Source organism: Pelecanus crispus, chromosome 1, assembly GCF_030463565.1.
Source record: "Pelecanus crispus isolate bPelCri1 chromosome 1, bPelCri1.pri, whole genome shotgun sequence".
NCBI classification, from domain to species: Eukaryota; Metazoa; Chordata; class Aves; order Pelecaniformes; family Pelecanidae; genus Pelecanus; species Pelecanus crispus.
Window position 1 is genome coordinate 20,316,137 of NC_134643.1, and position 26,910 is coordinate 20,343,046.

Here is a 26,910-nt window from a genome sequence, read left to right on the forward strand (position 1 = left end):
ATTAAAATATCTGTCTAGAAATCTGAATCATTTTAAGTATCAAATTTTAATATGCTTCCTTTTGCTTCAGGGATGGGTGTGACTTTAGGCTATGATCCTTTTAAAAGAATCTGTTGAACATTTGCTTGTTTTGAGGAGCAGAGATTATGTGGTCTTTAAACTCATTATCTGATTTGAGCATGAAATACCAAACCTTTGAAATAGAACACTCATAAACCCACAATGCAACACCTAGAAGAGTAAAACTTTAAAAGGTAAAAATTAAGATGTACAGATGTATAAAATGAGTTCTATAGCAAAGTTTTTACTGCACCAAGCAAGCACAAACTTATTATCCAAGGCAACAGAAAGCTGATTGATGATATCATGATGACAAATGAATTCTCATTTTGAATTCTGCCTGCTAAGTAATTAGTAATGTCATCAATATCATTACTAGCTCTTCATTCAACTTCATCAGCAAGCTGTTCCCATTGCTCATTTTTCAGCTTTTCCTTTCTGTGCTTCAGTCAGAGGATGGATCTACACTGGGGACTGTTTCTAGCAACTACCCAAGGGAGAAACAAAAAAATTAGTTGTCAGGCACAAGCAGTCTACTGAAAGGTGAAAAACATTTTTATAGCAACCGCATCATGCTATTTTAAACTGGTCACTAACCTAAGAATTAGTGTCTAAGACATCTTTTTTTTATGAATTATAATTAGAAACTGATATAATATGAAAGGGAAATAGAATTAATGACAAATACTTAATGATTATAACTGAGGAAGTGACTGTGGGACAGAAGCTTATTAAAAATGTTTTCTCATCTTATTTTCTCATGTTTCTGCGATAGAAAGAAACATTGCCAGGGAAGGTGAACAGAATGTTACCAACACATATTTTCCCTAAGCTTCCAGTGATATTTTCAGGGCGGGGGTGGGGGTGGGAATCAAACAACAAAACTTATCTTTCAGGAAAAAAGAAAAAAGTAAGGCTACGAATCCTCATGAATGCTGAATGAAATATTTAAAACACACTGCATCTTTGAAGGCCAAGCTGTAATCTGAGCATTGTTACAATCCCCAGGGCTCTGTATTGGGGCCAGCTTTGTTTAATATCTTTATCAATGATCTGGATGAGGGGATTGAGTGCACCCTCAGTAAGTTTGCAGACGACACCAAACTGGGTGGGAGTGTCGATCTGATGGAGGGTAGGATGGCCCTGCAGAGGGACCTGGACAGGCTGGACTGATGGGCTGAGGCCAGCTGTATGAGGTTTAACAAGGCCAAGTGCCAGGTCCTGCACTTCAGTCACAACAACTCCATGCAATGCTACAGGCTTGGGGAAGAGTGGCTGGAAAGCTGCCTGGCGGAATAGGACCTGGGGGTGTTGGTAGATAGCCAGCTGAACATGAGCCAGCAGAATGCCCAGGTGGCCAAGAAAACCAACAGCATCCTGTCTTGTATCAGGAATAGTGTGGCCAGCAGGAGCAGGAGGTGATTGTTCCCCTGTACTCGGTGCTGGTGAGGCTGCACCTGGAATACTGTGTCCAGTTTTGGGTCTCTCAATACAAGAAAGACATTGAGGTGCTGGAGCATGTCCAGAGAAGGGCAACAAGGCTGGTGAAGGGTCTGGAGCACAGGTCTTATGAGGAGCGGCTGAGGGAACTGGGGTTGTTTAGTCTGGAGAAGAGGAGTCTGAGGGGAGACCTTATCGCTCTCTACAACTCCCTGAAAGGAGGCTGTAGTGAGGTGGGTGTTGGTCTCTTCTCCCAAGTAGTTAGCGATAGGATGAGAGGAAATGGGCTCAAGCCGTGCCAGGGGAGGCCTAGGTTGGAAATTAGGAAAAAATTTTTCACGGAAAGGGTAGTCAAGCATTGGAACAGGCTGCCCAGAGAGGTGGTGGAGTCCCCATCCCTGGAAGTGTTCAAAAAACGGGTAGACGTGGCACTTTGGGACATGGTTTAGTCTAGTCTACCCTTGATTGGTTTAGTGTGGACTTGGTAGTGTAGGTTAATGGTTGGACTGGATGATCTCAAAGGTCTTTTCCAACCTTAGCAATTCTATGATTCTATGATTCAATACATTAGAAAAGGTCATAGGATTGCCAGTATTTGTCATTTCTCATTGTCTCTGCGACCAGCTCTGTATTTTAACAGAATGTGATTAAGTTATGGACACTCTTTAGGTTTTTTTTTTTTTTCTTTGTTTTATGTTACTTAGACATTGTATTTTTTTCATGGTATTAGGATCTATCAGAGTTTATTTTAGTTTCACAGGCAGAGTTGTCTAGCTTTTTATCCATTTGCTGTTGTATTTTACGAGCTCTGAAACAAAACTTGCCAGGGATGCTTAATTTTTAAAAATATCTTTTAGTACATGTCCTAGCTTTTGTTCAACGTAACTGGATTTAAGTCTCTTAGTTTAAATAAGTATATAACTACAAAGTTAGTGTATAGATTTTGTTATTCAGAGAGAACTGTAGCAAGTGAGTGAGCAAGGAAGAGTAAGGATGATGGAAACAGGTTTTTACTTAATGCTGGACTCCATTTGATCAAAAGGTCAGATGACTTTAAACAAGTGCAATTTTATTGCAAAATATGCAAAATATAAAAGGTGTTTCAGTCAAGATAGTCTTCAACATTGCAATCCTTTCTCTGGTCTTCTGTTTGTGCTCCAGCTTTTAATCACATTTTGCATTGCTTAACAGAAAAGAAAGAAGAAAAGATGTTCAATTTTGACCAAAGATATCTATAACTAATTCCCCATTTCCAAGTTACTTTGTTTTGGACTGTCTGGTTCACCTGATCTTTCAGTATGATAGGAAAATATTCCATTTTGATGATAAATCATTGGCGTACTTGTGTCCAAAGCAAGATTTCCTAAAATCGTCTTCCTGATAAATTTTCAGAATAAACAAGTGGCAAAATGGAGTTGAGGTTCATGACAGATGATCAGTAAACCATAGGTCCATCTGAAGTTTTGCACTGAAACATGTCACAGTTTTTGTGACGGTAACTTTATCACCAGAGAGGAACAGGAATATGGTGACATTGAGTCAGTTGCCTAAACAGAAACTTCTGTGCCATGCCCACACCCCTGTCCCTCTGCCCTTACCTCCAGCTGCCTCTGTGAAGGGCTGAAGGGCTGTACCCCCAAGCAGTGCCACTTCCTACCTTCCAGACCTCTGCGACTGTCCTGAACACCCTCAGGCACCAGATACCTGCATTTGGGCAACTGAATTGAGCCCTCAATGTTTTCCCACATTACCAGTGGTTGAGATTAACAACAAAAAAAAAAAAAAAAAAAAAGGAGAGGAAAAGAAAAAAGAAAAAAAATCCATTAGGTCTGTGGCAATGTGTTTATCTCCCCTAACTGGTTAACTGCCCTTTTAATCCATCAGTACCTTGAACTTTTTTGCAGACTTTTAGCACCTGATATACTGAGGCAGGGAAAAAAATAGAAGAAAAAAACTTCTAATTTTTTCTGCTCCTATAGATATTGGATTATTGAAAACCACTGTATTTCCTTTAATATTCTTAACTGCTTATTCTAAATGCTCTTAATAGCTATCTTCAGTAGAATCAGATTTGCTACTTCTGCTAAACATTTTTTGGATTGAAATACCTCATTGGAATTTACCATTTGGTCTCACTAGAGTATTACTTCCCTGTTGGTAAGAATACAGGATATTTTGATATATAGGCTTTTGGTCGGGCTTTTGGTTGTTTGCTTGTTTGCTTGTTAATAGGATCCATTTTCCTTTTTTTGGACACTTTAACTTGATATGCACTTTAAAAGGCAAATAAAACAACCATCTGAATTTAAATACCAGTCAGAGGAAAGTAAAGTGAGATGATTATAATTAATATAGTGATTTTGTTTAATTATCATAAACAACAAAAATGCTTTATTGCCAGACAACTGTATATGATTTTGTGTTTGGTTTGTCTTAAAGAATTTTGTCTATCAATTTACAAGTTCACTAACCTGAGAAATTAATTAATTAACAGTAAGTTTTAATGCAGTTATGGAAATATGCCAGAATACTAGCATTTTTTTAAAGCCTCATTGTATCTTATAACTCACCAGCTTGTTAAAGGAATGATATTTACAGGAAACATTAATGAAACCTACATTCAAATTAAATTTCAGTCTGTTTTACAGTAGTTAATGAATAACATAAAAAAGTGACCTAAACTAATATATCAAGACTCATTAAAAATAATTTTCAATAGCAGCATCAGCCTTCATTGTTGCTTATAAAAGATTTTATGTAACACATATAATGGTTCTTCCTTGATATGAAGTTTCTTTGTTCCAAGTTTCTCTATTCATTATGCAGTGATTCATATTTAGAATCTTGTTTCTTGTTTTGGATGCCCCTTTCTATAGCCCTGAATTACAAAATTTTCAGGGAGGGAACTCTCTTTTCCCTAAGTCTTTTGAATATGAGGAATGTACCTTATAGGGTGTGACTGAATCCAGCTGTTACTGCTTGTCAGTTCTCCATTGACTTATTTCCTCAGGGAATGCTTTCAGTTGCTTCTTCAATTCATGCATACATAGATATGTAACAGAAGTTATAAATGCTTGTCTAAGTTATTATCTTTTTGTGTTCTACTACAGAAAGTCTTCTGAGCCCATGAGATTTTATGTTTGATTTTTTTCTATTATTCAGTCCATTTTTCAACCTGCTATTAGGTTATAGAAATGCACAAGAGTATTGGGAAGAGTTTTTCAGAAAAATATGTATCCATTTTTTTTTCTTTTTAGATATAATACTGTTTTGCATCAGTTTTTAGCCCAGAACTTGTCTTTGAGCTCATTTTCCACTGCACAAGTCCAGTCCTTATCAGGCTTCTTGTATCAATATAAAATATTTTCTGTCTCCTGATATCTCTGATTTTTTTCAGTTTCAGGGGAACTGATATCACCAGTCTGGAGATTGAAGGGTAGTACTCTGTTCTTCAGACCAGGGAAAACATTAGGAAAAAATTTTTTTTCTTCTCTTACATGTATAGCACAGAAGTTTAAAAATATTTGAACATGATTTGCTTTTGCATATTGTTTTTCTCACGTACAGAATTTGGGTTTACATTTAAAATAGTCTTTTTTTTTCCATTTACATAGCTGATGTTATAATCAAATATTTGGTCACATTTGATTATGACATCAGCTATTATATCCTTGTTATACTACTTGTTATTACCTATTTATAGTGAAATCTAGAGATGTAACAAGATCACAGATCACCTGGTCCTGGCTTTTAATAGCATATGATAGGAAACAGATGCTATTAAAAAAAAATATTGCATTCTAAACAGATAAGATACTACATGGCACAGTAAGGAGAAAGGAGAAAAACTGCAAAGTGAGTGGTATGGTGGAAATGAAACCTAGACCTGTGTACTTCACTGTTGTCTTTCAACTGTGGTTGCCATTAGCGTGATAAAGCAATGGCAAATGTGTAAATTATCTTTTAGAGTAAGTAAGGAAGCAGGTATGTATCCAAAGATGGATCTTCTAGCCTTAATGTATTTGTGAAAATAGTTTGGAGATTCCAGATGAAGAATTGAAAACGACGTCTCTGTCACTGATTATAAATGTTATGAGGAAGAAACTACATCTGAATATGAGATCTAGAAGAATATACTCCAAACACAGCATGAGTTTGTGATAAAATAAAACAGATATTAAGTGCCTACAGTAATTATTTTTAGGAACAAAGCATAAGAATGGAAAAAAAAATCTGTAGTAATTTGCAAACATTAAATCCTTCATTTCTAGAAATTCATAACTATTTTAGTTACTAGCTTTCATGAAAGCAGCAGCTGGCTGGGCTGTTGGTATGCAAAATTTCATACCAGGAGTTAACTGAGCCTTTTTTACTGGTGAATACTGAAAGGCATGAGAAGATAGAAACAGTTGTATCATGAAAGTAAATTCTGCATGTGAGCATGAATACTAATAAATAAAAACAAGACATGCTTAACTATTTTCAAACTTTCTTGTTATACATTTAAGAGAATAAAGGAGATGATTGACACCACAGGCCCAATGGCTGTTTCCAGTCCTACTGCAAATCACTAGCTGACAAACTCAATGGTTTGGAACCTGGAAAAGAAAGGCAGTCTGATAAAGACTCAGCTTGGTCACACATCTTCATTTAGATGGATTGACAAGCAACGAAGCAAATTTTATGGCAAATAAGTTTAAGTCAGATACAATCTCCTCCTTGTTTTTAGCACAGTTGGTATCCCCTAATTCCAGTCCTGTTTAAAGCATCTGCTTATGATGAGGTTAACTGTAATTTCCAAGGTCAAGAGAGAGAGCTCTACAGTGTTTTTTTCCCCTTGACATGGGTACTAATACTAGCTTAATTAAAATACTGCCATAGTTTGAAAGGGATTATTTTTAAACACCTCCAAAGGGAAATCATATCTTTCTGGAAATTTCCAGTCTGAAATAGTCTCAATTAACTGAAAGGCCCAATTTTTCTTTACTGTTTTGAGACACAAAGTGCTTACAGAATATAAGGAAATTTACAGAAGGACAAGTTGAAAAAAAAAAAAAAAAAAGCACTAAAAAGTGACAAATTTTAATTGTAAAAATAATGCTTTGATTTAGAAAATGCTTAATTTATAAAGAATATGAAAAACAGAGCTATAAATCCAATGTTTTTAAGAACAACACTTCCATTATCAAAAAGTGATCCTAGAATTTTAAACAGGCAACATTTTTTAAGCTGTAGACTCTCTCTTTGATTCAATTCACTTTGTTGCATGTAAAACATCAATCTTATCATATAAAAAGGTAAGTAATATTTTTTTCTGCTTAAGAATCTTCTCCATTTTTCTGGAGTGCAGTAAAAACCAGTCTTGGGATTACCTTAGCTTGATTCCTTCTGAAACTAATAATGGTAAAACTCCAGTTATCTTCAAAGAGAATTACTGTTAAGCAGTTTCTCAGAGAGCTCTCCATCAATGAGTCTGGATCATTGAAGTTTCTCAATCAAGAATGCCATCACAGAGGAAAACTACTATCTAACATTTTAAAATATATTCCCACCGCACTTTCTATGATGCTATGAATCTTTCACTACAGCCATGGACAGCATAGGTAATATAGTCTTTGCAGGTGGAAGAAAATTCATGTAAATAGTCACTATTCCCAATCTGTCTTGGAAGGACTGACAATAATCTGTCAACATACATGATTATACTATGTTCATCTTCTGAATAGAACATAGCAAGCAGTCGAAACACAAGTGAACAAGGAGGACACCAAGGAAAATCATACAAAGAACTATAGAATTTGGGAATGTGAGAAGATAAAACTAAAGTGATGAAGATGTTAGGGTGGAGTGTGGACAAGAGAAGCTATGAGGCTTACTGCTGGTAAATGGCAAAAGAGATAGTGGGAAAACAAGCTGATATGTGGCAAGGGGTGGGAATGTGGCTGTGCAATGGTGAAGACAAATAATGGTAAATATGGAACAAGTTGAGAAAAGGAAGCTCTGAAAAACTCAGGGAAAGTATAGGTCAGGACCATGTGTGACAAGTAGGAAAATAGAGGGGAAGCTGAGATAAGATGTGGGAATGACAAGGAAATAGTGTGTGTGTGTGTGTATATATATATATATATATATATATAAAAGAAGAAAGATGAAGTTATTGCATAGAATCATAGAATCATAGAATCATAGAATCATAGAATGGTTTGGGTTGGAAGGGACCTTGAGAGATCATCTAGCCCATTGCATGTTTGTTCATGAAAAACATGGTTGTTTATATATATGGTTTTTGTGTATATGGGATTGAATTTGAGGTAGGAATTGATTACATAATAGAGACTTTGAGTAGGCAGACTGTTGACAGCTCAAATTAGATGAACAGCCATTTCCTTCAAGTCCTCCAGAAATATTATTTATGCTTTTACTTTACAATTAAGTCTTTTTTTAAACATGCAATGTCAGTTATATACATTTCTTGTAGTATTGTGTAGTGGAAATTAATTAATTTTAGATTTTTGCCCTGATTTTCTAGGCAACTGAGTATTATTGTTGAAAGACAACATAAATTACCTATTTCCTTCCCTGTTTTAGAAGGCTCCCTAAATTACAGTATCAAGGTTTGACTGTGGGTCCCTCAGATCCTTGAAAATAATGTTAGGTAGGATGTCAATACTTTAAAAAAAAAAAGGAATTAACTGTTTATAGTTAGTCATATTAATCAATTTATATCCTAAAATCAATGAGAAGCCAGGTTAGAAGAAAGAAAGTAGTCAAAATCTTAATTGTGACCTCTCATACTTGTCTCCTAAATGGCTAATACATCACAAACTGAAAGCATGCAGGTGTTTCAGTTTCAAATTTTGTTGATGCCGTTAAATTTATAATTACCTTTGAGTGATGCTATGAAGGAGATTAATTTATGTTGTGTTTTTCCTTGTCTGAAGGAGAAAAAAGAGAGTTCTTTGTGAAGGTCTGGTGTCTGTCACTCGATATATGAGAACATCATGTTGTAGTTAAGACTCTCAAGAAAATGTCACATTACTTGTAAAGGATTATGTTGTGGAAGATGTCACACATCATCAATTTTATTTCCTTTTATAGGAAATACTCATTCATGAAATTACTATTAATACATTCCACAAATTATAATATCACCCAAAAAGGGCTCATGCTGATAAGTACTGTACAAACACATAATAAGTGGCAATAGAGAATTTACAAACTAACCAGATGCTTATTTACAGAAATAATGTGGTGGTTGTGGTTCAGAAAATATCAATACCTAAGGGACAGGTAAATAATTACAAGTATTTAAGCAGAATTATCAAAAGTGCTACCAGGAGGATCCACAAAAACACTACAGATTTTTTTTTACGTTCATAAGTGCAGACAAGCAAACCACAAAAACTGTACACTCTTCTTAGACATTCTGGTGACTTTTAATGTTCTACATTTTCATCTAAAGGACTGTTTATATTCCAGAACAATGCAGGGATACTGGAACAGTCTAGAGCTATGAATCTCACTTTACATTCCACTTGTCATTCTTTAAAATGTGTCTATGTTCTAGACATTTACTGGGAAACATCATAGTACCTCTACATTATTTTGACCAAATTGTTTGGATTATTTGGATTTTCAATAGCATTTTTTCCTTTTAATCACCTAAGTTCTTCTGAAAAATTCACTGTTGAGTTACCAAACTCAACAGTTTAAATCATCATATTAACAGGACTTTGAATTCTTTAGAATTCACCTAATCCTTTTGAACAGACAAGAGTATAGCACTACTCATTCAGCAAAGAATTTGTGACTCACTGTACTGTCTTATATCAAGGCATATATGGCAGCAATTGGCCATTCCTTGAGAAATGTGTTGCAGATGTGTTTTAAAGACATGTTTTTTAAAGCTATGTCTACATTCTCTGGGTTTTTTTCTATAATGTATGCACTAAGGATCAGGGGAACAAATGTGAAGTGACCGATAGTTTAATATATGGCAAACAGTAGATTATTTTGATCACCAAGTAGGTTAAGAGTATTTCAAACCCTTCAGATGAAAACTTTGGAGCCAGGGAAATATCATCCATCATAAAGGGAATGATGTTATTTATGTATACAGGCAGGAGAGGGAAAGCAAATCAGGAGATGTTTAATGTTGAAGCCTAAGACCAGAAATATAGTCAGACGTTTTAGGATTATATATATAGCTTCTTTTGGTGGGCAGAAGGAAACTCCCTATGTGAATTCTAATTCTCTGTGAATTCTGGTTCTCTGTCAATTCTGGTTGCCATATTGAACAGAAATGTTTGACTGCCACGATCCAAAGGATGGGAACAATGAATGTGTAGCTGTGTCAGCAATTATGTACTAGTCTGCACAGTGAACTACACTCTCAGTACTCTACAGAAAGCTAAATTCCTTCCTTATATTTCTGCTTGAGCCAAAGCATCAGTAGATTGAAACTTCTGTGGCATTCCAACAACAAAAATTTGAACCTCCATTCAAAGTCCTATAGTGTACTGGCACGAACATTTTGCTTGGTAGTTTTTCTTTTTTAAGGTATTGTAAGCAAATATAATCTGTTTCAGCAGCCACTAAAATGTCTTTGTCTTCAACACATTCAAGTGGTGAACCAGTGTAATACCATTAGTTTGCAGATGGGTAATGTTACCTTGTGGTGGAGTTCCTTTGAGGCTGATCTGCTACATTAACCTCCTTCCCTCTTTCTTCTAGCTGAAGCATAGCAGCAAGATATTTCTCCTTCTGACCCCCATATGGCAGGCGTAACTACTCGACAGATCACAGCTAAGGCATGCAGTTCTGACTGGCATGTGGGATCACAAGCTATGACAAATGATCTGGTTTTGCACTGTAAAAACATACAGTACGGAAGTGTTGCTGTGAGAAGGTGCAAACCAAATGCCATATGTCTTAGTCTTGTGCTCATTGTGTGAGATGTGATAACTCTGTTCATAACATAGCATAACATTTTCTAATATCCTGGGTTCTCTTCAATTATATAGCAGTCAAATAAAAGATTATTGGCAAAGAAAAGGGAATTAAAGTGAGACTATAGGGTCAAATACAATTTTAAAATTATATGTATACAGTATAGGTGTACACACACATTTGGGCACACGCACATATACATTACATACATACATACATACATATGCACACACACATACTTCATTTAACTGTGAGGACAACCTTGACTGTAAAGTACAGGAAGAGTAGTCTAAAACTAATATACAATAACAATAATATCAAGTGTAAAAAGTGATACCAGAGTTCCAAACATGCATAACCCAAAACTTACTAGAAAAGCCTAAATCTTAAATATGTGGTTTTCTTCTTATGGATACTTTCTATGCTAAGATTTATCTAAATTCTCCTTGAAATGATAGACTGAAATTATTCCAATTTGTAACACTGCCTTTCATTAAATCATTTAATATTAACAAAATGCCACAAATTAACTTTTCCCATTATATATATGAGATAAAATTAGTTTCTAGACTGAAATGTCATACTTCATATGCCAGGTTTTAGTCTTTACAGAGTTTTTGATATGGAATAAAACCTCTAAAAATAAGGATGTATAATGAAAATGCCAACATTTTGGTTTCTTTCTCTGGTATTTCATTTTGTTGTTATTTTATGAGCTTGTGGCTTTTTTACATATATTTCTTTTTATACTTTCATTTCCTTTCCTCTTCGTATATATACTGTAAGTTGACTCTAACCAAGCCACCTGTGCTTGTGTTAAAGTTGTTTCTTTCAATGAAAAAAAAAAAGAGCATATTTTGCAACACTTTCTTTTAAAAACAAAGGTGTGGGGAAGGGCTGTTCATATGGCTTGTGTTTTTAAAACAGTCAGTTGAGAATAGCAGAGAAAAGGACCAATAAATTAAGTATGCTGAAATCCCTTAAGATCACCCAGAGGAAGAACTTTTAAATTAATTCCAAGATGACTAATGATATATTCAAATAATTCCCTTGGTAGACAGAGGCAAGACTGTGACAAAAAGGAAAAAAAAAAAAAAAAAAAAAAAGGACGTTATGTCCTTCTTTATGTTCCTATGGATATATTTCCAGAATCATGGTTATAGAAAGAAAGACAAGTGAAAACAGTGATGCCATAATCATTGGCATACTTAGTGGCTCTATCTCTGATGGTAATTTAGAGCTTGAAGTAATTCTGATCTTCAATTACCAATTGTGCAAGCTATCATTTAGAGTCCACTCCTCTCACACTTCCAGAATTCTTTACTGTGTCTGAGTCAATACAAGCATGACTTTCATAAGGAAAATCTTCTGTTAGATGTGGATCAATTAAACATGAAAGAGTACAAAAAGTTACAACCTAGTTTAAAATGAAGGACAGAGCAGAACGGTGAGTACAGCTTTTCCAGCAATTAGTCTTTGCCGAGAGAAACCCCATGAGCCACACTGATGGAACAAAGAAAAGGGCTGTGGATTGCAGTTAGGGAAAAAATGTGTTATTAAACAGTGCTTTCCCCCCTGTTTTGAGATTTCTCTTACTTTGTGCCTGTAATGGAAAGGGAGTTTCTGCTGAAAAAGTAGCTAAAGCAAGCTAAAGCTGACAATAAACTGAGAACTACCACCAACCCAGCACATTGCAAAGGCTTCTTATAGTAATTTCCAGAAGAAGACATAATCAGACAAAAATATTATTACAATATGATGGAGACATACTCTCAAGAGGGTAAAACATGCTTCCTTATGTGCTATAACCTAGCCTTTTACTGCCTCTCACATATGGATATGTAAGATAGGCACATTTAGAGAATGTGGTGCCTAGATTTGGTTCCATAGGGACCGAAATGTTGGGTAAGGATCCTTGTAGCTTCAGGACAAGTGTTCGTGCTTGTCCAGGCACAGTCTAGCCTAAAGAAAGATGGCCAGTTTTGGACTAAATATGATTTAGAACTTGAAATGAATGGGACTTGAAAGGCACCCTTAGGTGCCCAAGAATAAGTTTAAAAGCCTCGAGATAGGCTTCTATTTTAGAAATGTTATAAGTTATTTTGTTCAAAAAAACAGACTGAAGCTGGCTTTTGCTAGTTATTTGTAAGGAAAGCTGTTACTGTGGACTATTCGTTATTTAGGAACACCTACAGATAACAGCCTGCATTATCAGTATGCAATCTATATTACACGATCTGCAGGGGTGGTAGAGAAAAGCACACACCTGAAAATCATGAACAAAAGAGCTGCAGAAAACACTATCCTGATTTTCCCTGATAAAGTCTCTTTTGCAGGTGTGACATATTTCAGAGTCATAATATTCTCCTGATCAACTTCATCTAAACAAAAGAAACATTTCTACCACTGCCCCAGAATATGCATACATGTTTCTCTGTGTGTATACATATTCAAGGAACAAATACATTCCTTCTAGTGTCTGGTGGTTTTTGATACAGCTGTACATGTCCTTGATTACCTTACATGAAGGAAGAAATACCTAAATGATGAATGGAGTTACTTAAAAGAAATACTGTACCATGTACTAAGTACAAATGAATTTGCTTAAAAACTGAAGGACCTGACAATGTGCAAAGGTAGTACAGAAAGAAGCTAATATGTAATGGCACAGATGGACATGTGTTTGATAAATAAGATTGACACCAACTCCAAGCAGTGCCAGCTTATCCTACATAATTTCATAAATGATCAATGTGAATGTTATAATCGACAGTGTCAAAGACAGCATTCAGATTAAGCAAGATTAAAATGCTTGAGCAACCAAAACCAAACTACATTAACAAATCATTATAAACTGTAACTATAGTGGTCTCTGTGCTTTAACATGACTGAAAACCAGACTGTTATTTCTCAAAGAGTTTGTTTGCCACTAAATAGTGATATAATTTGGAAGCCTTGACCTGTTTTAAGGTCTTGTCCAAAAATGGCAAATCTTAAACAGATCAATAACTCCAAACCCCATTTTGAATCAAGAACATTTCTTTAGTAATATGGTAATCCATTCAGCGTTTAAATACAGTGGAGCAATTCTACAGCTGAACAAAGTGTTGAGAGCTGGAATAAACACAAGAATAATATCACAAAAAAATACCTGAAAAATTATGGATTACATATGGATGTAATTACATGTAGATAAGGGGATCTATCATGACTACAATGTAAACAGGTGAAATCCAAGATTCTGGTGGAAAATAGACTGGTGAAATCCAAATATGAAATAGATAAATATGTAGGGCTTAGGAATTTCATAGCTGCATGTAAACCCATGTTGTTTTCTTCCATGGTAAAAGCCTAGGTAGCCTTTTTAGAATCATAGAACCATAGAATCGTTTAGGTTGGAAAAGACCTTTAAGATCATCCCTTCCAACCATTAACCTAACACTACCAAGTCCACCACTAAATGCGTAGACATGGCACTTTGGGACATGGTTTAGTCTAGTCTACCCTTGATTGGTTTAGTGTGGACATGGTAATGTTAGGTTAATGGTTGGACTGGAGGATCTTAAAGGTCTTTTCCAACCTAAACAATTCTATGATTCTATGATTCTATTCTAAACCAGCTAAGGGTAGAGTAATAATTAATTTCATGTTTCCTGGCTTGGTGGCTGGATTATTTTTTAATGAAAGTAAAACTAGGAATCACTAAGGTTGGAAAGGACCTCTAAGATCATCAGTCCAACCATCAACCCAACACCACCATGCCTACTAAACCGTGTCCCAGAGTGCCACATCTACATGTTTTTGAACACTTCCAGGGATGGGGACTCCACCACCTCTCTGGGAAGCCTGTTCCAATGCTTGACCACTCGTTCTGTGAAGAAATTTTTCCTAATATCCAATCTAAACCTCCCCTGGCGCAGCTTCAGCCCATTTCCTCTTGTCCTATTGCTCATTACTTGGGAGAAGAGACCAACACCCACCTCACTACAACCTCCTGTCAGGTAGGTGTAGAGAGCGATAAGGTCTCCCCTCTTCTCCAGGCTAAACAACCCCAGTTCCCTCAGCCACTCCTCATAAGACTTGTTCTCCAGACCCTTCACCAGCTTCCTTGCCCTTCTCTGGACACGCTCCAGCACCTCAATGTCCTTCCTGTAGTGAGGGGCCCAAAACTGGACACAGTATTCCAGGTGCAGCCTCACCAGTGCCGAGTACAGGGGAACAATCACCTCCCTGCTCCTGCTGGCCACAGCATTCCTGATACAAGCCAGGATGCTGTTGGCCTTCTTGGCCACCTGGGCACACTGCTGGCTCATGTTCAGCCGGCTGTCAACCAACACCCCCAGGTCCTTTTCGGCCAGGCAGCTTTCCAGCCACTCTTCCCCAAGCCTGTAGCGTTGCATGGGGTTGTTGTGACCCAAGTGCAGGACCCGGCACTTGGCCTTCTTCAACCTCATACAGTTGGCCTTGGCCCATTGGTCCAGCCTGTCCAGATCCCTCTGCAGGGCCATCCACCCTCGAGCAGATCGACACTCCCACGCAGTTTGGTGTCATCTGCAAACTTACTGAGGGTGCACTCAATCCCCTCATCCAGATCATTGATAAAGATATTAAACAAGGCTGGCCCCAAAACAGAGCCCTGGGGAACACAGCTTGTGACCAGCTGCCAACTGGATTTAACTCCATTCACCACAACTCTCTGGGCTCGGCCTCCCAACCAGAAGCTGGCTATGAGCCGCCAGCTTCCCAAGGAGAATGCTGTGGGAGATGGTGTCAAAGGCTTTGCTGAAGTCCAGGTAGATGACGTCCACAACCTTTCCTTCATCCACCAGGCTGGTCACCAGGTCATGAAAGGAGGTCAGGTTGGTCAAGCAGGACCTGCCTTTCATGAACCCATGAACTTTCTTTTTCACTCTATCAGGAAGCAAGGCTTCTTTTATATTGGCATGGAGCACGTAACCTTCTCCTAACTATAGTTGCAAAAAATATTTTAAAATTCTGGATCTTGTTACAGTAAGGTTGAGGTATGAATGGAGGGAAAAAAAAGACCTTCTTCGGTCTTCTTCAAAGAAGGACAGTAGAACTGTGGAGTAACAGATCAATAAATACACCATAAGCAAATACTGATTCTAAGAAGCAAAGAAATTTTTTATAATTCAGAATAGTTGTATTAGTATCTATCCAATGTAGTGGGAAAACATCCAGAGAATGACAAAAATATGCAGATACAGAATACATTCAAGAGAAAAATGCCATGGAATAAATAAAAAAAATATTCTGCTACATTTGAGAATATATAGTGCAACAAAGAAGTCAAAGATACAGAAAATATCTAACATGCAACCACAGCTTATGAACTCAACCTAGCATCTTTTCAAGTTAGGATCATGAAATCAAGCAATCTGGAATCTCAATGAATATTAAATGCACATTTAAAAAACATTAGCCATTCAAACTCTGGTTTACGATACATAAGAAATCAGTAATGCTAAATCCTCTTTTTCAAATGTCTTACAAAATTTACATTTTAGATTCTAGATCATAATTATGGGGCTTTTTTTTGTTCTAAAACACTGGAAAAAAGGGCAAAACTTTAATTTACTATCACTATGTTTATTTTTAATTTTTATTTTTATTTGTCTAGTCTATAGGCTTGGCAGCAGCAGCAATATTAAAAAAAAAAATATTTCTGATGTTGGTCTGGGAAACTGTTTTCAAGGTCATGCAAAGTGTAAATGCAATGCACTCTCCACATGATTACGCCAGTGACACAATATCCAGTTCTTCACATTGGCAATCATGAGACTTCTCAAGCATGAACTATCATATTATTATCAATTCAAGTCCATTTGATAAACATTTATTTTTCTAAAGTAAATAGTAGACTAAGATTTTCTCAACTTATTTCAGTGAATGTTTCTTAACTGTTAAAAAATATTGAAAAATAACTAGGAAAGGTCACAGCCCATATACAACCTATTAGCATTTTGCTGTTTATTGAGTTTTTATGCATGGTTTAAAACTGAATAACCACTGCATAGAGCTGAAATGCATTCATGCCCTTCAGGAAATTTTGTACATAGAAATTAAATTATATTATGAAATGCAGAGACAGTAATACTAATGCTAAAAGGAAAGAAAACTTGATTGTGAGGCCTGATTGTATGTGTCTATGCTTTCCAATTATTCAGTTTTGCAATAGTAATTTTTATTCATGAAATAACAACTGTAACTGCAATCATATTGTTTCTTGGTTTGTTTGTTTTGCCCTTTGTTAAGGTTTCAGGGGGAATTTACAGCAATTGACATGCTTACACAGCATTTGTTAAGGTTAATGGGTACTGCACTTCCACACTATTGCAAGAATAAAACCTTTAGTTTGCTAACTGGTTGTCTCTAGTTCATAGATTATCAAACAAATAAGGGTTGATATGGTCAAATCAAGTTATATAACAAGTATTACAATAGTAATATTTGGAAAACTAAATCATAAAAATTAGATTTATTTCTTTTTTTATTTTATGCTTTTTTTTAGTATTTATGAAAGAAGCTAAGCAAACAATCTCTCATGGTTTTCCATTTATTATTCAGGGTGGACTTTATTTAGATTAGTTTAACCAAGCAAGAGTACCTCTATAGAACTGAAAAATAATCCAAGTTCCATGACCAATTCAAGAGAATTGATACTTCTGAGATCTGTCTTGGCCATTTTTCACTTCTTTGACTACCACAGAAAGTCTTAGTTTTGAAATTGAAGATGGGAGGGTTTGTGATCAGCTGTCACTGTGGGCTGTACTGAAACCACTATATACCATGAGCAGGTTATTAAAATAAATTTTAATGAGGGGAAAAAAAAAAAAAAAAGAGGAAAATCTAATAGAACGATTATCTGGGTCCTGTTTGAGTGTAGTACTCACAGAATGACTTATTTAAGGTAATAGGATTTTTTCTGAGAAAAGGCAAGGTAGGAGCGGAATGCAGAAACTGATTTTTCTTTATAACTTTCTTGGATTTGGTATAAATTTTATCTGAAGAAATGGACATCATTATTTTAACTTACCTACTGCTGAGTCTGCAAAAGTTGCAGCTTCTACTTGGATGACATGAGCATAATTTATTTAATGATTTGACATTTGTGAATTTTCTGAACATTGCAAAACATTGCATCTCTTAAAAAACAAAGTTCAGACCCTGTAAGCTGTTACAAATTAACCTGTAGTGTATTCCAGGCATAATGGCTATTGGTTGCACATTTTCAATAGACTGAACTCTGAAAATGTCCAGCTAAGCTACAAAAGGTTTTACTCTGAATTTGCAAATTATTTTTTTTTTCTAAAAAAACCCAGCTATTTTTATATTGTTTTTCTCTTAACTCATTGAAACTGTCTTCTGTCATTATATCCCGGCAACACTTCTTTTTAAACAGATCAAATGCACCTTATGCATTATTAAAGAGAACATACTTTTGTCACTTTACAATGCCGTCATTGGGGAATATCAGAATGTGTTGTCTGACCTAAATATCTTATTTTATGATGGTAAAGAGGTTAAATTAAACTCTGTGCTCTGTTTTCTCTTTCATCACCTTTCATGTCTCTGTCCTTCCATTCTACTCATACTATTTTATCTTTAATGCCTCATTCCTTGTAGTAAAAAAAGTTCTAATAACAAATACAACTCTGTTTACTGGCTACAAGGCAGTAAACCATTTGACCATGTCAACCCATATTGGTTTAGTAATCTAAGATCTAGGGACAATCAGGTAGCAAATTGAGAGGTTTTATTCTTGCAACAGTGTGCAAGTGCAATTCCCATTAACCTGATATCCCATTCTTTCAAATAAAATGTCTTTCTAATGGGTCCATTGCTCCTAAAAGCCATAGCTCATGACCTACTTCTGACCTAGAAATAATTATGCAGAACAAGAAGAGTGGAGGTAGAATAAAGGTCAAACAAAACCTAGAAAATATAATGAAAAATATCTTTATATGCATAAATAGTTTACAAGAAAATTAATAACAGATGGTGTTCATGGTTTTATAAGCTTCCTAGCATTGATAATATTTTCATTTCCCACTTTCTTGTTTATGTCATTTCTAGGCAGAATAATAATGTTGTGGGTACAAGTACAGCAACTTTGAAGAAAATTGTACTATAATTTACCCTATATGAACATTTCAGATGCAGCAGCCAGTAAAATACCCCAAATCAAGTCTTCTGCAGCTATTGCTGGTGTTGGGGAGGGAAAAATATTCCTCTCTCCCCGCCTCCCAACCCCACAAACAATTTAGTATTTTATATTTATTTAAAGTGTGACATTACTCCTTGGGCTGGAGGAGATTTGTGTAAATATATGATTCCTGTAGTTCCTTACAAATAGTTATGATTCAAAGTTTGGTAGTAAGTGTTTCTGTAGGTTCTTCAAAAGCATAATCTAATTCCAGCATGTACTCTTCCTGGGATCCAGATTAAAAACCCTGGATAAATTAAGAAATCAGGGAAAAGAGGTAGAACTTTGGTACAGTGTTTTCTTCTACATCTCATTTTAAAGATGGGTTGATGTACAGTATATAGTTGGGCTTTCTAATTATCTTTTGCATTATCTCCATCAGAAAGCATTTTAATAACTAAACTGAGGGTGAAAAAAAGTGTCTACCACAGAGGACATATAATGGAAAAAAAGGTTGTGTGTTTATTTGTCATGGTCCAGCAATGAACTTAATAACCCTTTAAATGTCTATTATCTTTATAATGAGGAAAGAAGAAATGTTTAATTAATGTTGCTCAAGTTTCTTAACATATTTTCCTCTCCCTGCTGGTACTGCCATTATTTTATTTGAGCCAGGAGCCCTGCATTGCCTGGTGTCACATCTGTAATTGGTGTATGATGGTCTCACTTTAGTCCATGGAATTATTTGCTTCTTAAGAAGTCCTTCACAAAAGAGACACCTCAGAGTCCTGTAGGACACTGAAGAACAGCAGTATTAGGAAAAGGGTACGTGACCAGCTGACTACTGAGAACTGGCTGGCTGGAATGAGCAAGGAGAGCCAAGTCCAGCCTTATGTTACCTTGCACACAAGTAATTGAGAAATTGTGACAACAGCTTCTGACACATCCAGCCATATCAGCAGAGATAACTGTCTTTGGTTATCCAGGGCATCCCTCTCTGAACTATTTTTTTCAGCCTGCTTAGACTGCAATCTTCACAGGCTTTCACATTTATTTTGAATATGTTTACATGGAACTTTTTTTATTAAATTGGCTTGGCAGTGCAAAATGTCTTCTGCTAGGAGATAGTCCACATATTAAAAGGAAAGTAGCAAAAATTCCCCAATGTTTTAGTATTGAAACATCCTGATTTGTCATTCTAGGAAAAACATTTTTTTTTTTTTTTCTAAGTGACTTCTGAAATGAAAATCCTATTTATAGTTTGACAAACTACATTTAAACTCAGAATGCATTCATTCTATGACAACAAAACTATTTGAGTGAATTGTGTTTCAGAAATGTTATTTTTCAGAGGAAATTTAAAAAAAAAGTCTTATCAGGATAGGAAAAAAAAGACAATTGGATTTCCTAAGAAATGAAAACTCAGATTATTATGGTACATGTATCCTTTAAAGCTGAAACCTTTTTTTCAGTACTTACTGATTGGAAGATTCAAAAAAGAAAGTGCTAATATTAGCTGGCATTATTTTTGATACAGTTATATAGCTGGGAGATGAGGATGAAATTTCTTCCCCAGCTATTTAAGAGTAGAGAGAACAGTTACTCTGTAGACTGATATAGAAGAACATTCAATCCGGCAACAGTACTATTTCTTTCATGTGATTTAATGTCAATGTTAAAAATGTAGGGTTTTTTTTTGTGACCATGACATTTATGAGAAAAAAGTAATATATAATCAACTCAATTTGGCATATCTTTAATTTATAAAAAGAATAATAATTAGGGTTTGACATTTAAAAGATTTTTGTATGTCAGTTACAGGATTTTCAAAATTATCTTTTTTTATTTGTTTTAGAAACAAATTTGAATTAAAAAATAGTCAGTAGTAGAGAGAACATCCTTCTTGAACATTTCATGCTCTCTCAAACAAGCATATTCACTATGCTTATTTACCTGCCTGCAAGCACTTAATGTGTATAGGTCTTGTGCATGGCCATTATGAAAACTGAATGATGTGAAAGTACAATAACTTGTAATGAAGTGACTATGGGCTAGCAGCAGAAGGGATTTCCAACTAAACTAGGGTTAGAAGTTGATACTTTTATTAAATGTCAATATTACTGTAAGAAGAGTGAAATACCTTCCGAGACACAGCTTGACTCTCCTGCAATTGAACATGATGTGGCAGATAACTTCAGAAACATTTCTCTGAACTGCCTTTTCTTACATAGCATCTGCAGTTTGATTTTTCTTCGGTAAGAATCTGTCATTCTTCATACACAAATACAAACCCCTCCCTTGTAAATAAGAGCATAACAGAAAGGTTTGTGCTATTTATATAAGCCTGGGAAAGAAGCTAGTGTCCCATCATTATTGCTTGTTGCTTTTTGGGGTTATTTGTTTGTTTGTTTTGAAAATGCATGAAGGGGATATATTTTATTGTAAGGTAGACATTATCTAGGGGATAATGCCCCCAAATATTTTCCAGGATAAACTGGCTGTGCTGAGAACAAGGGAAATAAAAACAAGAGTAGAGTGGTATGTGAAATGCCCTAGAATACATTGTGTGGCCTTCTGCTGCTACTTCAGAAGGGTTGAGGTTTCCTGTATGTCATGTATCTCACCTGCCAGTCCTGTGTGGATGTCCTGGACATCTTAGGGAAAATCATGTGGTGCTACATACCTGCTTTTACACAACTCAATCCTACCCTCAACTTCTATTGACTATAATAGGAGCATAAAGAGCTACCAAACAACTAGATATCTGCTGGTAGATACCTAAAATTAGAGTCCTTAATCAGTGAACTGAATCACATTCTTATATTCATGCCCTCTATTGTTAGTCTCTTCTGAGTCTTGTGGGAGTATAATGATACAGTCTTAATAGGAAAGGACTGTTAAGGAGATGTGAGGGAGGAAGTAATAGGCTTCAAGAGGGGGACAAGGCTTCTGAAAGAAAAGCTTTTAAGAGTCCAAAAAATATGATATTTATTCATTAAATACTGCTTAGTACATATCCACTTGCAGTCCACATTTAGTTAGAGCGGTTGTGTGATACTCTTTTAATAACATTCAGATCAGGACCAGTGACCAAGGAGCACAAAGGTGCAATTAGATTAGTATAGTGGGGATTTCTGCATCCCAAATTGAATAGAAAAAATTAGAGAAGGGTGAGATACAGGAAACAGGTCATTGGAATGGGATGGTTTGAGGAAGAGAAAATAGCATCAGTAGTGAGTGGGACGTAACAGAAGCTGCTTGAGACAGATAATAGAGAAATCAACTATAATAATCAAATAACCAGTTTGCTTGAATCAAATCTTCCCCCAGCAGTGATCCAAACCACAGTGTATGTCCATACAAGAGAGAACTGTGTAGACCTCCATACATAATAACCCCTACAGCATTTTTCTCACTACATCTGGATTGCTTACTCTGAGCTTTCCTTTAATTCAAGGGTAGCTGAATGTGAAGTCAGTTCATTCAAGATATACCACACAAGATTCAACCTTTACAAGATTCATTTTTCTGGTGAAATGCAGTAGGTTGTTGCTAATCTACTTTGAGTAGTAACAGACAAAACAGTTTTGTCACTGATTAAGAGCCATTCAATATTTTCTAAAAATATATGAAAAATGTTTGCTGGTTCAGAATGGATTGGTTCTGAATTCTGAGATCAATAGTAAATAGGAGATCCATCATCCAACACATTAGCAGACCTCTGCCTGGCTTTTTCAAGAGGTTTATGATTTAAAAATGACCGTGTTGCATTTACTGTGCATTCAGAGTAGATCAAACTAGGCTCTAAGCCTGTAACATAAGAATTCGATCAACAATATGCCTTATTCCCACCCTTTTAGAAATTATCAGGTGAGAGATTTTTTCCTCTGATTAAAGTATCTGCTTGTAAAACATATCTGCTGATAAAACAAAGGTGGTTGGTATGATGGCAATTTGGAGGTTACTATAAGGATATGTAGAACATTTATTATAATTAAATACAATTATTTTTAAAGCTAAGACCAAAAGTATCAGTAGGATGTACATACTCTGTTAAGCTTAAAAGGGAGTAAGGCTAAAGTTTGAGTTTTAGAGAATGACCACACTCCTCACAAAGACTTAAGCCATTATTTCCATATGTTAGGATATAAAGTTGTTTACATAAAATGTAGGTGAGCAAGACTGATTTTCAGTTACAGCAGAAGACCCAAATTCCATGCAAATCGAGAGAGGTTTTGTGTGCCTTGCTCTAATGGAAGCTACTTACTTGGCTGAAAAGATACAGAATAGAATCATAGAATAGTTTTGGTTGGAAGGAACCTTTAAAGGTCATCTAGTCCAACCCCCCTGCAGGGAGTGGGGACATCTTTAACTAGATGACTTGTAATGAAGTGATCATATCACAGTCATGACCGTTGTGAGCATATCACTTTAAAGATATTGCTTTGGTTTCTTGGATTTGCTTCTGCTTGATCTTTTAGTTAGGTTCCTAAGGGAGCAGGAGAATTAGGCTCCTGCCTAATATCTGGCTTAGCTGGTAATAGATGATCAATAAAGGTGCAAGTGTTTTCCTAGGCTTCCAGACTTAGAATCCAACAAAAGTTTGGGATGCTTGAATGCAGTAAGCATAGTAAGTGACCAGTCTCAGTGCTTAAGGAGAACCAGACTGAATACAAGCTGTGCCAGAAGACTTTCCAGCTTGGAGACAAGGTGAGGCTTTGCAATCACTTTCCTTGTAGGAGCTATGAGACAGCTTTTCAGGTGGATCTGAGGACCAGATCTGTGGGTTTATGCTGTGTATTAGTGTGATGCTCTTCATTCCTATATAACATCCCAGGGAAAAGGTTTCAAAGAAACTAACTACCAGCTGTGAGCAACTCACTTTTTCTCTTAGCAGCACAGAAATGACTAACGAGCCCTAGACTTGTTATCTACACATTACTCTAGTAGTTCTGAGAAAAGATTGCTTTCTATGAAGAGCCAGAATTTTGCAACCAGAAGTTGTATAACAGTCATTGATTATAAAAATATACCAAAGTGTTACCTATTTATTCAAAAGGATTTTTAAAATATATTAATTACAAATAGTAACATTGACCCTGAACTACATTTACATAGAAACACTAAATCCAGACTTAACAGTACATTATCAAAGAACACAAAATTTTAATATCTGTTCAACTATCTGGTATATGTTATTTGAAATGAAATAATATTTATCTAATTCTGCAGCAAGTTCTGCACAAATGCACACAGAATATATGCAGAATACTTTCCCCCCATTCACCTCCAAAGCATTTTAGTTTGTCAAATTAACTGAAAAAATTTGAATGAATTTGATATGGATTTATGAATCAGTTTCTGGTCAGGATCATTTATTTAAACCAAAAAGCAAAAGAAAATTTCTAAAACAAACCCCCTAGATTCCTTCATTCCCTCTTTTTAAAGCTGCAATATAAGACTTTAAAATAGAATGAACATAAGGCTTTACAAAAAATTATTCAAGCATTCTTTAATACGTAAATACCTATATAAATATCTGATAGGATGGTGTAAAGAAGGAAGATCCCGTCTTCTCAGTGGTATTCAGTGACAGGAGAAGGTGCAATAAGCACAAATAGAAATACAACAAATTTTGTTTAAACATAAAAAAAATACTTTTTTAGCATGAAGGTGGTCAAACACAGGACCAGGTTGCAGAGAGATGTTGTGCAGTCTCCATCTGCAGATATATTCAACACCTAACTGGACACAGCTCTGGGCAAGCTGTTGTAATTGAACTTGCTTTGAGCAGATGAGTTGGATTAGGCAATCTCCAAAGGTCCCTGCCAAGCTCAGCCATTCTTTGTTCTGTGGTGTTTTAGAGGTAAAAAAATGAATAGCTGAAAAACTGAGATATATGTCTGTCAAAGTTCAATCAAACCCACTAAAACCTATGATGAAAACTATTAAAAAGTGGAAAAAAAAAAAAAAAAAAGCAGAGCAGGGAAGCAGTATAACTCCTTTTACATATTTGATATTTCCAAAATGGAACGTATGTATACATATACATATGCATACACATATTTTAATTAGATAACACAAAATACTCAGTTCTTCACACTGTCAATTGTGAGGCTGCTCAAGTAAGTTTGGAAGGATCCTCTGTACATCATCTGGTCCAAAACCCTGTGACCTCATCAGGTCCAATAAAGTGCCTCAGTTAGTCAGCTCATGAATTCACTGTGCCTAGAGATTGTTTTCAACTCCAAAATCCACCTGGATTGTGTCCCATGTTGTCCTTATAGCAGATGTTGAGGTAGTTAAGTCCACTACAGGTATGAGGGCCTTCCTCAAGTTGTCTGAAGAAGCTTCTGGTACCCAAGAGTTCCTCTTTCTCATCATAAAGAAATGATACTAGTGTTCACAGTCTTCAAAGGTGTGCCAACACATAAGCAGACGTGCAAACACAGACATATGCACAATTTCTAGCTATGCATCACCCTTTAGCTCTATTTATTAACAAGAATGAACATACACACCTTTAGCATTTTGTTATAAAGACATTTCTTCATTCATCTTAGTCCAAAAATCTGTAACTTTTTGTTCTGTGTGAAAATTACTGTTAAGCTAAGAAATGATGAAACTTCGTGTTTACCTTGTTACATTAGGTACCTGTGATAAATGCTTGATTATTTGCAGGTAAATCCTCCACAGCAAAACAAAACAAAAGAGGAAAGAAAACAAATAAGGATGTTAATTATATAATTTCTATATGATTTCCATGTAATTGGATTTTGGTGCCCTGCCTGTTGGTTGTTTTAACTTGAAATGCATACAGACTACTAATGTGCTGATCTTTTTTTAGCATGGCATTTTATGAACAACCAATACAACTTACTATTTAGGCATTTGTGGCCAAATTCACCCCCTGCAGGAACACCGCTAGTTTTAAGTCAATTACAGCAACATGAATCCAGACAGTTTCGTACAGAGAAATGACAGGGGGGAAAAAAAGAAAGAAACAATAAAAATCACACCTTTCTCACTCAAGGCATTGGGCTGCAAAATTAAGGACAAATATTAGTAACTCTCATGCCAAGTATATTCTGATATGCATCAGTCCATAAGTTCATTAGATATAAACTTTTTTTCCCATCCATTAGCTACTATAATTCCTTTTGTGTGAAACACACAAATATATTATGATGCACAAATTGTTCTCAAAGGGTTAGAAATAAAATTGAGTCTACCACTGCATTCTCCTTGTTTATGGCTTTTATTTTTCGACCAGAGGTGTACAACTCTTCTGGAGCATATATAATCCCATCCACTGTGTGAGATCTAGATACAGCAGCTCTTAGCAACAAAAGTATTTTAGTATTTTGTAAGTTACAGAGAATTTTAATCACGTGTTCCTATTTTTCTTATCCTTTGTACTACTCCTCTTCTAGCTGCAACAAAATCAGTAATAGCAATACAGTTGAAAATTAAAAGTCCTTTTAGGAGGAAAGCTTAACTGAGGATTGGAGAACATGACTAAAGATAACTGAAGAGATGTTATACAAAACATCACAGAAGACCTCTGGAGATAGGAAACACTCAACCTTCACAAGTGAGGTAGATTAAATGTAATTAAAATTATTTTTGCCATGTAGTTAAATTACCTATCATGAACAATTCTAATAATTATCCCCAGAGACTATTCTATTACTTCATAAATCTGGAAACAACAACAAATCTGCCTATAACGATAAAACTAAAACCCCAGAATGAAACTAAAGAAATTACCTGGCCCTGTGAAGAACTGTAGTTTGCAGTATGCCCAACCTGAAATTATATCAAATCAATATCATCACAGCTTCTGCTAATACACTACATGACTCAAAGGAAGAATCAGCATCAGAAGGTCAGAGGAGAGCAAATTAGTGCTAACCTACTGAAATAACATGTTAAAATTAGCAAGGGCTCAACTCTGCAAGTTGCTGAAGAAGTCATGAGTGATGTTGAGTGTTTCAAGCTGCACAAGAAGTTGATGAGATTGCCTGTATAAGAACTATTCACATCTAGGAGGGTTTCAGAAATGGTTTTAAATAAGAAGTCTAGGAGTAGGTCAGTGTTGTGGATTAAAGAAAGAAAGGCCAATAACTACTCTGTTCTCAGATAGATACATGCTATGATCAAATGATTTTCTGGATTTAAATAAATAAATAAATAGATAGACAGATAAATAAATAAAATAAATCCTATCACAAGAAAGGAGAGATCTGCAAAAGTCAGAAGAAAAATATGACAAAACTTGTACAAGTCTTTGG